The sequence below is a fragment of the Atractosteus spatula genome (assembly GCF_055471065.1).
Source record: "Atractosteus spatula isolate fAtrSpa1 chromosome 10 unlocalized genomic scaffold, fAtrSpa1.hap1 SUPER_10_unloc_12, whole genome shotgun sequence".
NCBI lineage: Eukaryota > Metazoa > Chordata > Actinopteri > Semionotiformes > Lepisosteidae > Atractosteus > Atractosteus spatula.
The window spans coordinates 422085-431490 of NW_028296615.1; the positions used below are offsets into that span (position 1 = coordinate 422085).

Sequence of the window (9406 nt, forward strand, 5' to 3'; positions counted from 1 at the left end):
CAGAAATAGATGTCCGTTATGTAAATGAACCGCACCTGAAAGCAAACGTTGGGTCTGGGTTCCTTTCTTTCCTGCATGAAATAGCAAATCGTTACAAAAAAAACACCAACTAATGTCCAATAGTCCAATAGTTAGTTATTTAAGTAAACATGAATATACTGTAAGGTCTTGGTACATGGGAGTGGATTTCAACCACAATTAAAAAAGGGCAAATTATAATTACAGGCTTCAGACACTTTTTCATACAAAAGTGACCAAACACTCCCTAACTTTCAGGTTTGCTTGAACCTGTAACAAAAAAGCGGTCTGAAACTTCCATTCTCTGATGTCACTTTCTCTAAAGTCAGACGTGATGTTTCGCGGACGTGCAGTGTGCCTTTTCTCTTGTCGTGTTCAAGATGAAACGCTGCATAAGCTCCTGACTGCGTGGTCTGTACTGTTCTGTTATTTCGTTCAGATTACCTATGTGGTGTACAAATAATACTGAACAGCATGGTGTAATTTCCGGGTTTGGCACCAGCAACACCTGCAAACCCATCAGCTGACCTCGACGTGATTTGAACACGCAACCTTCTGATCTGGAATCAGACGCGCTACCGTTGCGCCACGAGATCACTCGCTACACGTGCTTTTAATTCCCCCAAAGAGAAAAATCAGCGTCCCTGAAAATTTTTTTGTTCATTCTCTCCTGTGAGGAACACCGCAACGAGGGTCTCTTCTTCCCAGACCACAGATTATTCTTCCTGCTCGGCTCTCACACAGGGAGCAGACACACCGTCTCCACTAATGTGTTTACTACATCTATAGATCTGACCCCCTACAGCCCCGATATTCCTGGACAGGATATTTACCACCAGCCTCGTGAACTTCTCATCTTGACCTCTCCCAGGAGGAGCACAATTAACACAGAATCCCCTCTCCATTTAGCATTTATCAAATTGCGTGGATGCAGACATCACTCAGAATCACCTGTATGATTCTCCCAAATTCAGACTGGCTGTGCTTTCAAAAATGTATAGGTGACTAGCTTCCTAACAGTTTTAACAGCATTTGAAAAGGCTGTTGATGCATTGGGCTTGAACTGACCCCGGGTCAACTGCTTGGAAGACAGCTATGCCCGACACTACACCATCAACGCGCACACCACAGAGCCCCTCAGAACATCATACGATAATGCCACTGATATCGGAAGCTTTCTCCAGCATTTGTGATGATTCCACATATTGCGAAGGAATCATGATATTGTTCAATACTGTCGCTAGACGTTCGAATGGGTTTCAGGGCCAGGTGGACTGTTTCCTAGAGAGTCACGAACCGCAGTGGTATTGTATTGCAGTGAGACAACACAATGCCTGCTAGACTATTCATGCTATTCGTGCTAAATGCCACAGATTGTGTTTGTCCAGTCGTGTCAGTCATCCTGAAGCTACGGAAAGTCAGACGCAGATGTGCTGTAATACTTTCAGGAAGTTAGGATTTGTTTGTGCAAAATCCGAGAACATTGCTCTGTTATCTTATATCTTTGCTCTGTCATCATCATCAAGGCTCTGTCATCTACTGCTGAAAATGCGCAGTGGTTTTCTCAGAATGCCCTATGTATCCAAAGGATGTAAACTATGAAATAGTTAAACCTATGTAAACCTAAAGCTATAAGGGGAAGACAAATGTGAAGCGTTACAGCAATGGCATATCATGAGATGATTAATCGCAATTTCCATAGGAGCCCCATGGTTGCCTGGCAACCGTCAGCTTTGCGCAGTGGCAGTATCGTCGCCTATGAGGTTTAGCAGAGGCGCAGTTATTGCTAGTTGAAAACATTTCCCAATACCCCGCTTCCTCTGATTTGAAATACAATCAGTGGGAGCAATTTTTGACAGTCTCGTGAGAGGCTGAGCAAGGTGTTTAAAGACAAATTTTGTCATTGTATCATCATAGCACAAAGAAGCGTGTTTTTGTCTTCTCAACAGAAATGTTCTTTAGCTCTTTCAGCGTTATGCAGGGAACAACGTCCGTTGAGATCACCTTTGAGTCAGTGCAAATGTTTGTGAGCTGTCAATTCAATTTTAATATTGGTTGTACTGGTGTGCTGCTTGTCTGTGAAAAATTAATCTTCTGCTTCTTCATGCCGAATCATCTGCAAAGGTCGAGTTTATTCAATGTTTGCGCACAGCACTCCATCAGGAATATTTTGTCCTAGTTCAATAAGGACTTACTGCACGCATTCACAAACCTCACAAACCGATAAAACTGGTTTGCTGGTTAAAAGATTTTATTAAATGTGAAAAAAGGTCTGATTGTGAAAAGGTCAAAATGTTAGTGAAAAAATCAGTAACATGAGGAAAAATAAACTGTGGGAGCCCCATGACTCCCCATGTCATGCTGTATTTCTCTCTCATTCTACTGGGAGTGGTGCCGTCGCTTCTGGATAAAGACTCTCAGTAGTCATTCCAGACAGGTCAGGTATGACTGTGCTTTGCCACAAGAACCTCAGAGATTGTAAGCTGGGTAGTTTCAGATCACTATTTTATTAAAGGTTCAAGCAAACCCAAATACTTTTGCAAGAGACATTTCAGAATCCCAGTCAAATCCAGTATGATTGCTGGATCCTTCGAATTCGACTGAAGTATAGCACAGATCTGCAGTCCACCATTAGAATACTGTGGGTGTGTTGTATAAGCCACATGGCCAAAATAGTTCTAAAACAGGAGATGCATCCTCGTTTAGGAATGTGGTATAAAGTGAAATGGTCTGGGAAGAGTCCTACGTTTGAACAGTTCAAAATAGACGTAAAGGGGTATTTACGGACTCTTTCGAAATGTAAGAACAAGCTGTGCGGACCTTATCTTTATTTACCTTGTGTAATCGTTTTTCATAAAGTGTAATTGTATTATAGCATGTGCCCCTGATGATTTTCTTCATACGTTATATGTGCTCTTGTTTGTATTGTATGTAGTTTTGTTGTTCAAATAAAACGTAAAAGACACAACTTTCCGGATACGGCTGCTGTAAAAATAAAATGACATCAAGGGTGCTGTACGCAGAGGTCTGAAACCTGCTCCACAGAAGATCTTTATCCAGAGGTGTTAAAGAAGTCGAGATCTCACCATGAGAGGGGAAGCATCTCAGAAAAAGCAGGTGCAGTCGGTTCCACGGTCATAACGCCACTAAGTCGGGTGACAAGAGCAAAACCCACCCGACCTCCTCCGAGCAAGTAATGAGACAAAGAGACAGCGCACAGTGGGTAGCGTGGCCGAGCGGTCTAAGGCACTGGATTAAGGCTCCAGTCTCTTCGTGGGCGTGGGTTCGAATCCCACCGCTGCTAGGTGCTTCTGTCGCGACCCCCTTTCAGCTGACTTCAGACGAAAGGGAGGGAACTGCTTTTTGGCAGTCTCTCGAGAAACTAAGCAAAGTGTTTAAAGATACTTTCTCAGCTTGACATCAAGGCACAAAACAAAAACCTTCTTGCGTCCTCTCAACCCAAAAGCGCTTTGCCACTTTTTGCGTTATGCAGGGAACGACGTCTGCCCAGATCACTTTTGTGTCAATGCAAATCGTAGTGTGCCCTCCGTTTTAATGTTGGCTGTGCTGGCGTGCTGCTTCTGTCTGTGAAATATGAATGTTCTGCTTCTTCACACCGAATCGTTGGCGGGGGTTGAGCTTGTTAAATCTTTGCGCATAGCGCTCCTTTGGAAGTACTTTGTCCAAGTTCAAAAGCGATCGTGGGATTTACTTCATGCGTTCAAAAAGCATGCCTCGCACGACAGATTTAAATGGGGAATGGAGCCTGCTTCTTGCTGTTTTTCCTGTGGTTGCAGTTACAAAGTTGATCGTGCTTTCACATTCTGTTAACAGTATTCACTGGCTGAGCTTTATCAGTTGGTTCGTAAAGGAATCTCTGCTTCGGTTCCAGAAAAGTCATCTGTAGTGTGTTTTTTTCCGTGCCCATGGCAGTCTTTTAAAGCTGGTAGTAATGGCGGCAAAGTTAATTTTTTATCCTCTTTAAAAGAATAAGGACGGGCTGGGGCGAGCTCCATCTACCACTCTTTCAGCTAACCACCGAACTCGCGAACTGATTACACTGCAGAGCCCCAGGCGCCTCGCTTTTCTCCATTCTCTGGGTTAGGGTGAAAAAAAAAAATTTGCTGGTATTAGCTGGCCTGCTGGGAGTACCTCTTCTTCACTGATCAGCAAGATTTGTGTTTCATCTTTCGCAAGTTGTATAGATTTCTTTCAAAACAAGTTGTTCCAGAAAGGAAACGAACACTTGCATTCACCTGAATTAAAAGGCATGGGATTTGCCCATAAGGATAAATTCTGTACAGTAAGACAGGAAGAAAGGCACCGCTGGGAATCGGACCCAGGATCTCTTGTTTACTAGACAGGCACTTTAGCCAACTAAGCCACGGCGCCGGCAAAGTGCTGTCCTTTGACAGCCACTTGGACACATCTCAACTGCTCTGAGACATCTGCGTTCGGTGTGCACCGAGCCTGCTCGCCTTGCAAGTTGCCTCATTTACATGCGATAGCTCCAGCACTAAGATAAAGGATGAGAAATGGCTTTTATCTGGCACTTTTCATGTGAGAGGATCTCAATCTGCTTTCCGTGTACAAGAGGATGTCCAACTCATGTAGCTAAAGACGTAGACGACAGTGCTCCACTGAAATCTTGATCTCACAACCCTCGGCATGACTCCGCTGTGTTCTGCTTTAGAAAAAGGGGAGAAAAGACTTCTTTCATCACACGTTTTGCACTGTTTACGGTGTTTGCAGTGCTCTTTCTTAAATGAAAACCAGGAATCGCCACCATATGAGGTGAGACTAGATAATATTGGAACAAGTAGCCTCGCCATTCCATGCGTGACGTGAGCAAAGTGTAATTCCTGTCTTTATAGTGTGCTTGTTAGAGACTTAGCTGGCACCCAGAGTGCTTTAAATCCGGAATTCAGCAGCCCAAGACAAGAGAGCTTCCTTCGTCTATGTTTTTTGAGTGAAGGGGGGAAACCATGCGTGTGCTGCAAACGATCTTAGTATCGAAGTGCCGTCCCACATAACCGATCCGAACAATCTGCTTTACAGAGGAGCACTGCCGGAGCTTATCGTTGGCAAACTGAAGACCAGGCCGACCTCTTCTGTGACTCTTGAACACTGAATCTCAAGGTTGTGAATTCAAGCTCCACGCTGGCGGGAAATTCCATAGGTAATGATCACATTTTCTTGCATGCTAATCAAAAGAAATATTAAGAAAACTTTTCCCGATACCAGCTTTTTACAAAAGTAAAGGCACACGGCACATGTGTGCCACATCACGTCCGAGTTTAGTGACAACTACCTCAGAGATTGTAAGCTGGCACAAAACAAAGTTTCAGATCAGATCACTTTTTTTTATCAAAGGTCCAAGCAAACCCGAATACTTTTGCAAGCGACATTTCAGAATCCCAGTCAAATCCAGTACGATTGCTGGATCCTTCGTATTCGACTGAACTATAGCACAGATCTGCCGTCCACCATTAGAATACTGTGGGTGTGTTGTATAAGCCATACCGCCCAAAATAGTTCTAAAACAGGAGATGCATCCTTGTTTAGGAATGTGGTATAAAGTGAAATGGTCTGGGAAGAGTCCTACGTTTGAATAGTTCAAAATAGACGTAAAGGGGTATTTACGGACTCTTTCGAAATGTAAGAACAAGCTGTGCGGACCTTATCTTTATTTACCTTGTGTAATCGTTATTCATAAAGTGTAATTGTATTATAGCATGTGCCCCTGACGATTTTCTTGATACGTTATATGTGCTCTTGTTTGTATTGTATGTAGTTTTGTTGTTCAAATAAAACGTAAAAGACTCAACTTTCCGGATGCGGCTGCTGTAAAAATCAAATGACATCAAGGGTGCTGTACGCAGAGGTCTGAAACCTGCTCCACAGAAGATCTTTATCCAGAGGTGTTAAAGAAGTCGAGATCTCGCCATGAGAGGGGAAGCATCTCAGAAAAAGCAGGTGCAGTCGGTTCCACGGTCATAACGCCACTAAGTCGGGCAACAAGAGCAAAACCCACCTGGATTCCTCCGGGCAAGTAATGAGACAAAGAGACAGTGCACAGTGGTTAGTGTGGCCGAGCGGTCTAAGGCGCTGTATTAAGGCTCCAGTCTTTTCGGGGGTGTGGGTTCGAATCCCACCGCTGCTAGGTGCTTCTGTCGAGACCCCCTTTCAGCTGACTTCAGACGAAAGGGAGGGAGCTGCTTTTTGGTTGTCTCTCGAGAAACTAAGCAAAGTGTTTAAAGATACTTTCTCAGCTTGACATCAAGGCACAAAACAAAAACCTTCTTGCGTCCTCTCAACCCAAAAGCGCTTTGCCACTTTTTGCGTTATGCAGGGAACGACATCTGCCCAGATCACTTTTGTGTCAATGCAAATCGTAGTGTGCCCTCCGTTTTAATGCTGGCGTGCTGCTTCTGTCTGTGAAACTTGAATGTTCTGCTTCTTCACACCGAATCGTTGGCGGGGATTGAGCTTGTTAAATCTTTGCGCATAGCGCTCCTTTGGAAGTACTTTGTCCAAGTTCAAAAGCGATCGTGGGATTTACTTCATGCGTTCAAAAAGCATGCCTCGCACGACAGATTTAAATGGGGAATGGAGCCTGCTTCTTGCTGTTTTTCCTGTGGTTGCAGTTACAAAGTTGATCGTGCTTTCACATTCTGTTAACAGTATTCACTGGCTGAGCTTTATCAGTTGGTTCGTAAAGGAATCTCTGCTTCGGTTCCAGAAAAGTCATCTGTAGTGTGTTTTTTTCCGTGCCCATGGCAGTCTTTTAAAGCTGGTAGTAATGGCGGCAAAGTTAATTTTTTATCCTCTTTAAAAGAATAAGGACGGGCTGGGGCGAGCTCCATTTACCACTCTTTCAGCTAACCGCGGAACTCGCGAACTGATTACACTGCAGAGCCACAGGCGCCTCGCTTTTCTCCATTCTCTGGGTTAGGGTGAAAAAAAAAACTTTGCTGGTATTAGCTGGCCTGCTGGGAGTACCTCTTCTTCACTGATGAGCAAGATTTGTTTTTCATCTTTCGCAAGCTGTATAGATTTCTTTCAAAACAAGTTGTTCCAGAAAGGAAACGAACACTTGCATTCACCTGAATTAAAAGGCATGGGATTTGCCCGTAAGGATAAATTCTGTACAGTAAGACAGGAAGAAAGGCACCGCTGGGAATCGGACCCAGGATCTCCTGTTTACTAGACAGGCGCTTTAGCCAACTAAGCCACGGCGCCGGCAAAGTGCTGTCCTTTGACAGCCACTTGGAGACGTCTCAACTGCTCTGAGACATCTGCGTTCGGTGTGCACTGAGCCTGCTCGCCTTGCAAGTTCCATCATTTACATGCGATAGCTCCACCACTAAGAGAAAGGATGAGAAATGGCTTTTATCTGGCACTTTTCATGTGAGAGGATCTCAATCTGCTTTCCGTGTACAAGAGGATGTCCAACTCATGTAGCTAAAGACGTAGACGACAGTGCTCCGCTGAAATCTTGATCTCACAACCCTCGGCATGACTCCGCTGTGTTCTGCGTTAGACAAAGGGGGGAAAAGACTTCTTTCATCACACGTTTTGCACTGTTTACGGTGTTTGCAGTGCTCTTTCTTAAATGAAAACCAGGAATCGGCACCATATGAGGTGAGACTAGATAATATTGGAACAAGTAGCCTCGCCATTCCATGCGTGACGTGAGCAAAGTGTAATTCCTGTCTTTATAGTGTGCTTGTTAGAGACTTAGCTGGCACCCAGAGCGCTTTAAATCCGGAATTCAGCAGCCCAAGACAAGAGAGCTTCCTTCGTCTATGTTTTTTGCGTGAAGGGGGGAAACCATGCGTGTGCTGCAAACGATCTTAGTATCGAAGTGCCGTCCCACATAACCGATCCGAACAATCTGCTTTACAGAGGAGCACTGCCGGAGCTTATCGTTGGCAAACTGAAGACCAGGCCGACCTCTTCTGTGACTCTTGAACACTGAATCTCAAGGTTGTGAATTCAAGCTCCACGCTGGCGGGAAATTCCATAGGTAATGATCACATTTTCTTGCATGCTAATCAAAAGAAATATTAAGAAACTTTTCCCGATACCAGTTTTTTACAAAAGTAAAGGCACACAGCACATGTATTTAGTAACAACTACCTCAGAGATTGTAAGCTGGGTAGTTTCAGATCAGATCACTTTTTTTATCAAAGGTTCAAGCAAACCCGTGTAGCGGCAATGCTTGTTAATAAGACAGAATTAAGTGTTGCTGTGCTTTCCCAAATGAGGCCCCATCTCTCTCTTCAAATCTGTGGTGCAGCCACAGAGAAGCTATTCATGCAGGCTGATTTAAAGATGTTTTCTTTTGATAAGGGACAGCTCCCAAATGGGGATGCACTTAGCTAAGCCTGGCTATCATGATCAATGGTCATCCATTGGCGCCTATCTGTCTAGGGAGTGCCAGAAGGACATCAGGACTGCATTCCTAAGTGTCAGGAGTAAGTGACTCACATCTCACCTTGATCAACCAATCAGGGACTGGTAGGGCCGAGTAACCCACGTAGGACTCTGATGCCCATGGAACTTTCAGCCAATGAACGAGCTGAAGTTCCTCCAGGTAACAACAGGCAACACAGAGGGCCTGCGAGAATTCTGTGAACTTTTTCGGACAATTCAAAGGAGAATTCCAGGGCAGGACGGCCCAGGAGCAGAAGGCTCCCAAGGGAAGGACATTCTCGCAGCGCGCCTCCTGACCATCCTGAGACTCAGCCCGGACAACCACGGAACGGCCAGTGTGTCCGAGTGCCAGAACTTTCCTTTGTTCTAAGAGTCTTGAGTGGAGGTTGCCAGAGAGTAACCAGAGGATCCACCCGAAGTTAGCATCAGCAGTAAGCCTCGTGAACAGGTCAGAACTGTGGACAGCTGAATCACTATTCAGAACTAGCGCTTCATCAGGAACGAACTGATCTTCTTCCTGACTTGCTGGGACCCACATTCATCTTTTCTCCTGTGCACAAACTCTTGCTAGTTTCAGCCAAAAGAGAGCATCAGCAGCACACCGTCGCAAGCCGCAACAGCACAGCTTAGCACCTAGCCAGAGAGTGCTTATTGGACAGCAACAAGCCTGCAACTGTTTCTTTGTGCCCACAGGAGATCTGAATCCCCAGAGATTGGATGAGTATTCAACTTCACTGCATTACTGCTCGAGAATTCAACTGTTATCCCAACCAGTTGATATCAATTTAATTCCTAAGAGTTATGTACTTGTTTCAAGTATCTAATGTAGAAGTTATGACGAAGTTCATTTACGAAACGGTCTAAATGAATGATATACTGAACGTATGTCCTCTTGATATATGTAACTCATCGTGACTGATTGAATATATATCTTTTGTATTCTGATAAC

The 9406-nt window shown here is 44.5% G+C and overlaps 2 non-coding genes across 2 annotated transcripts; one reads left to right on the forward strand and one right to left on the reverse strand.

The window, feature by feature from the left end:
• Positions 1-542: 542 nt before the first annotated feature.
• trnaw-cca (transfer RNA tryptophan (anticodon CCA)) lies at positions 543-614 on the reverse strand. Its single transcript has one exon. It is a non-coding gene; the product is annotated as a tRNA-Trp (tRNA).
• Positions 615-1747: 1133 nt separating this feature from the next.
• Positions 1748-1889, forward strand: LOC148813001 (U4 spliceosomal RNA). The gene has a single exon (XR_016086289.1). It is a non-coding gene; the product is annotated as a U4 spliceosomal RNA (small nuclear RNA).
• Positions 1890-9406: the final 7517 nt, after the last annotated feature.